We start from the raw sequence: 5,466 nt of genomic DNA, 5'->3' as shown, positions 1-5,466 counted from the left end.
CTTCTAAATCAACATTTTGAGAAGTCAACACTTGCTTTGTTGAAAGTAAAGGAATAATCAGCCTGGAACATCCTGGGTTGTTTTGTATAGGTATCCAGTATTTGCTGCTCCCAATGACTTCTAGTTAGAAATGGGAGAACAACCATAATTATGAAATCAAGCCCAAAGTGCTTCAAAATTAATCACTTCAAAAATCCAGAAACCATTAAACAAATATAGACATGATGTTGGGGATGGGGAGGGTGAGGGAAGGAGTTTCATCCCTGGGAAAAAAACTCCTTGTCCCAAGCCATTATATTTTATTTTATTTTTAACTTCTTCCTACTTGCCATGGGACAGAGGTATTGAAATCTTTCTATGGTATCACATTAATATAAAATAATTCTGCTTTTTTTCTCATGTGATAGTGAAGTGTAGTCACGTTAGCACATTTCATTGTAAGTTAGTAAAAACGAACGTTAATACGACCTGATACTAATCCACCATGACAGAAAATTCCTAATACGATAAAACTTTCATATCATATTAGTAGAAAAAAGTCAGTTCCTGCCTGTTCCAGGTCACTTTCAATGTTGCCTTTGAGCACAAAGTAATGACAAGCATTTGTCTATCTACAAAAAAGGTCCCTAGCACTGTTCAATGGCAAAATAAAATTATATTCAAATGTCCCTTCTTTTTTGCTCTGTGTGATTTAGTCCATTGCAGGAGAGCTCTCAAACACATCCTCTGAATTTGCCTTCATTTCTAGGCTTTAATTTTGAGATGTTCAGAGTGCTTCTTGTATTGAAGAACAATCTCTCTCTGAATGGTTGTTTCTGTATATTGAAATTATACCAGCTGCAAAGATAAACTGTCAGTCCAGCTTGGCTCCTCTATGCATTTTCGTGACCAGTCTTTGGCAGGAAACAGTCACCCATGGGCAGCGTGGTCAGTGAGTCCCTCAAAGCCAGGTAGATAAATACATTTTTTTTCCGGCAAGAACTCAGTAGAGGTCTGGATGAAGCAGAGACAAGCCACAGCTGGCTCCAGAGCAGCTCTCCATGGGGCAGCTCCTGGAGGCTTTGTAGGCTAACCACCATACCAGTTAAACCTGCTGGCTTGAAAGCTGCCATCAGTTCTTCAACGTGCCTGTAGTTTGTAGTTACAAAAATTTAAACTCTGTTCCCACATGCTTGTCATCTCTGGGATACCTTTGCTTGTTTGGACCAGGATTTAATTGTTGCGGTGGCAAAGTCCACTTTACACCCCCCATGTTGCTTTGGAAGTGGTCTCTCCCTAAACCACTGTGCTAGAAAGTTCTCCCTTTACCGAGATTCCCCTGGTCACTGTGTCTCTCCCCCCTCCCATCCCTTCTCCCATTGGCTCCTGTTGTGTCACTCGCCCTTGCCTCTGCCCCCTAGCCCTCAGACCATTGGCTTCTGATGCTCTGCCCGCCTCTGGGACCCTTCAGATTAAAACCACACGCGCGTGTTTGGGGGGGTTCTTTGTCCTTGCTTCTTTGCAGTGTGTTGGTTTCATTAAACACCTTGGAGCTGCATACAGAAACCCCTCTCGCCCCTCTGTCTCCGGTTCGTGCACAGACTGTGCGTGTGAGCGGCTGTTCGCAACCACCTGCGAAGGTGAGACTGTGTGCACGCGTGGGTGCTGGCAGAGCGCTGCCTGAGTGTGCCCACCAGGGACCCTGTGCAATAAACATCGATCCACCGAAGCCCTCTCTTCATATTTAATGAACAGTCATCCCTTCTGTAATACCAAAGTTGTAAATCTAAGCTAAAATGTCTAAATAAGATGATAGGTACCACCTTAATAAGATACCACACGCAAGTAAGAAAGTGCTTCCCAGGACTTGGGCATTTTCCAGAACCTGATACAAGACTTGGAAGAAACACCACCAACTTACTACAAAACTTTGCAAAATCTCTGTTGAGCTGAGTCCATCATTAAATCCATTGCCTTTGTCCCTGGTGACTCAAGTGAGTAGCACTTGGGTCATTCTGTCACGTGATGTAAATTCAGGAGGAGCTCAGTTTAAATCCAGATCTCTATGGCAATTTCCAGCAAACTAAGGTCTGGTTTTCTTGCTGTAGTCATTTTTCCATTGCGCTCTCATTGCCCTGGACTGTAAGAATTACTGTATGACCAGGTAATCCCAAGAGCTGCAAATACTGAGCTTCCTTGCATAGGTTTCACAATTCACAAGTTAATGTTACAGAGAATTAAATTTTTCAACACAAAGGTTTAATTTTATCAACTGAAATACATCCAAGCAACAAGAGCAAAACAATCTACTCATTTTACTTTTCCTCCAGAAAACGAGAGGAACAGAGTTCAATTATGCTGCAGTGGAACTGGACTGAAGACAGATCACACAGTGGATCAGCTTAGCCTACAGAACATCTCCCAAGTCAAACAGTGTAATACGTACTTCAATTTGTTCTTCAGCTCTGTTCTTCAATTCTGTGTTGAAGATGCAAAAAAAGCCCCAAAACTTTTGAGTAGCTTCACTGCTCAACCTTAGAAAGAAAAAGAGAAGAAAGCTCTGGTTCTGGTGGGGAACGGCCAGGTTACTATAAGCAAAAAAAAAGAGTAATTTTCAGTTATATTCTTGCCTGTGAAACATTACAAGTGCAAAATGTAATTACCTTAATGCTATTTTTGATATCATATCAGCAAATTACACTGAGTCCCTACTGTGACACTTACATCAGGGTAAGAATTATCCTGTTGTGAGTGTCGATCCCAGGGGAAAATGAGGCAGCACAAATGGCTGTGATTCTTGAGCAATTAGCTGCTTCCAGGCTGCAGATACTCTTATTTAAAAGATACTCATGGAATGTTTAACCTGTAAACATCTTGAACATTTACCTCCTATTTGTTTTTTCAGTAATTAAGCCTCCAGGGGATCACCCTATGGAACAAGCATTTCTTCCTTATTTTGCCACCCATTTTTCTTTTTAATCATGAGAAAATCCCTTTCTGCTATTAAGATACACACCGTGAAATTTGGAATTGTTTGTAATAACTATGTCTTTCCATTAGTACTAATACCCTAATGCCACGGGAGAACCATGTAATGTGCTGAAGGATTATATAACTTCACGTCGAGCAAAACAGAATTACAAGTTTCAATCACCTTTGGGAGTCAGTTTTTCAGTTTTCAAAGTTCTTTAAGATTTATTGAAGGAATTGATCATTGCAACTTATTTCAGATCTTAAGCCTTTACTCTGGAGCCAGAGGCACTGGCCTGAAAGAGCCAAAGTACAGAGCACTGCCTTAGGCAAAGGCTACCTTAATACATTCTGCAGTGGGCATCGAAAGTACACACAGCTCTTCAAGGAAACTTGTATACACAGCAAGGGGAAAGGGATACAAACTTATGAATGGTACCATTTCAGTATCAAACTATACAATAATCTCTATATCCTTACTTCAAATTTTGAAGTTTAGAAATTTACATTCTGCAATAAAAATTCTGGATGAATGTGTACCTTGAAGTGTTCTGGTTAATCAGCACAGGCAAAAGCCAGCCAGCCCTTTAACAGAAAGTAAAAACATATGAAAATACACTTCATAATCAAAACCATTTTCACTTCTAAGCACAAAAGGAAAAATGAACATTCACAAAAGAATCCAAAAATCTCTCTTTAAGGCATAGGCAATAACTTTTTGTAACATTAATTTATAGACAAAACACAACTTCATAGAAACATCAACTTATAATTAGGTGCTTTTAAAAAAGTAAGTCTTTCTCCTTGTAAAAAAAAAAAAGTCTGGTTCATGACTTAAAAAACACCAGTTCAACATCTCCAAACTTCTGATTTAGGATAGTTCTGCTAACAGCCATCCTTTTAAATTAAAAAAAAATCACAACTGTTATGACACTTTTGTTATTTTAATGTACCACTGAAGCAAGCTGAAAGCATGTGCTTTGGGAAATGTGGAAATGATTGACTTGTTAAATGCTTTACATGCCACATGCAAGACTCACAATATCACCCATGTACATGCCAGCTTATTCTACCATCTTTTACCATGATTTCCTTCCTTCACTTACAGTTGCCACTTTTTTCCTGTTTAGTAACTACTGATTTTTTCTTACATAATTAACTCCTTAGCCAATGCTATGCTCTGTTTGAAAATATCAACAAAAGGATTTTCTTTACAGTAGCTAGAGCCTTGAAATACATTGGCAAATGCAATATGATCTGCTCCACCTGTTGGGAATTTTAAATCCAGGCTTTGGGCTGTTGTTTATAACTACTTTTGTGTCACTGCAGCTGCCACAGAGCTCCATGCTGCTTGTGTAAAGCATGCCATGGAAGGACAAGGCTGCCTTGTAACATATAGGTGAATTTTGTACATACACATGAAACCCATTTGTTTGTTTCTCTTGGCAGCACAAAGGTGTTGTTAAATGAAAAATATTTTAAAACAGCAGAAATACAAAACAATGCACAATTCTGACATGTGTTGAAACATTTCTGCGTTCATTCCTGCACTTGCTAATGGCATCAAACTCTCATGGGTCCTGTATAATACAATAAGGAGGTATGAAGCAGAAAAGATTTTTCTCAATAACAAGACCACCATGTAAACAGGAAGTTTTCACTGCACTTTATTTTTCCACTCAGTATATTAAAGACTTCATATTATTTCTTTCATATTAATTCTGACATCACTGGCAATAAAAATACAGCTTCAAATTCACATTTGGTGATTGGTAGAGTTAACTTAGCCTACACTGGCAGAGGAAAAAGGATGATTAAGTGAAAACTTCCTCATTATAATGCAATCCTTTGAAACAGTGCATACCTGCAAATATCAATAATACTGCCAATTACATTTAATGTACCAAGATTTGTGCAAGGCCATGTTTAATATGCACTTGAGGAGAAAAGGTAATAACAAATGCTTGAGAATTATCCAAACATTAACAGTATAATAAAAAACATGGAAAGCTATGACAAATAGGCATGAGATATGTAGATCTTGCAGTTTAAATTGCCTGAAAAGATCTGCAGTGATGACACGTGTTAACTTCCTCAAATTAGAAAGAAAACAGATCCATCACACGTGCATTTTCTGTATTACCCGGATTGCCAATGCCTCTTTCCTTGTGTGGAACAAGGAGCAGTCAAGTGAGCCTGTTTTGGTCACTAAGGCAATGTTCCTCACATTTAATCTGTGTTAATGAAATTTGTGACAGGGAGATTCACAATTCTGAAAATAAATTCACCAAAACCCCATTAATTTAAAATTCCATTATTCCGGAAACCTATAAAGCAGAAAGGATTAGGATGCGGTAACAAACAGCTGGATTTTAACTGTCAAGATTTTAGAGGGCAATGTCTTCATTTCCTCCATATTAGTGCTAAGTGCTACATGGATTTTTTTCTGGTCTTTCTCTTGCTGCTTGGTATTTCCTTTCTACGTATCATCTCATTGTCTTCTATTACACTCTTCCG

At 38.7% G+C, this 5,466-nt stretch overlaps 1 long non-coding RNA gene across 2 annotated transcripts in view; it reads right to left on the bottom strand.

Moving 5' to 3' along the window:
- Positions 1-5,466, bottom strand: part of LOC108444722 — a 79,676-nt gene continuing 74,210 nt past the window's right edge. For both annotated transcript variants that reach the window (XR_001859374.1, XR_001859373.1), the window contains 2 exons: positions 3,490-3,534; positions 1-2,567 (listed from right to left, as the gene is read on the bottom strand). This is a non-coding gene — a long non-coding RNA (uncharacterized LOC108444722). The remainder of the gene's footprint in view (positions 2,568-3,489; positions 3,535-5,466) is intronic.

The sequence above is a fragment of the Corvus brachyrhynchos genome, unplaced genomic scaffold (genome assembly GCF_000691975.1).
Source record: "Corvus brachyrhynchos isolate BGI_N302 unplaced genomic scaffold, ASM69197v1 scaffold281, whole genome shotgun sequence".
In the NCBI taxonomy this organism is placed as follows: Eukaryota; Metazoa; Chordata; class Aves; order Passeriformes; family Corvidae; genus Corvus; species Corvus brachyrhynchos.
This window is presented reverse-complemented; position numbering and strand designations above follow the sequence as displayed.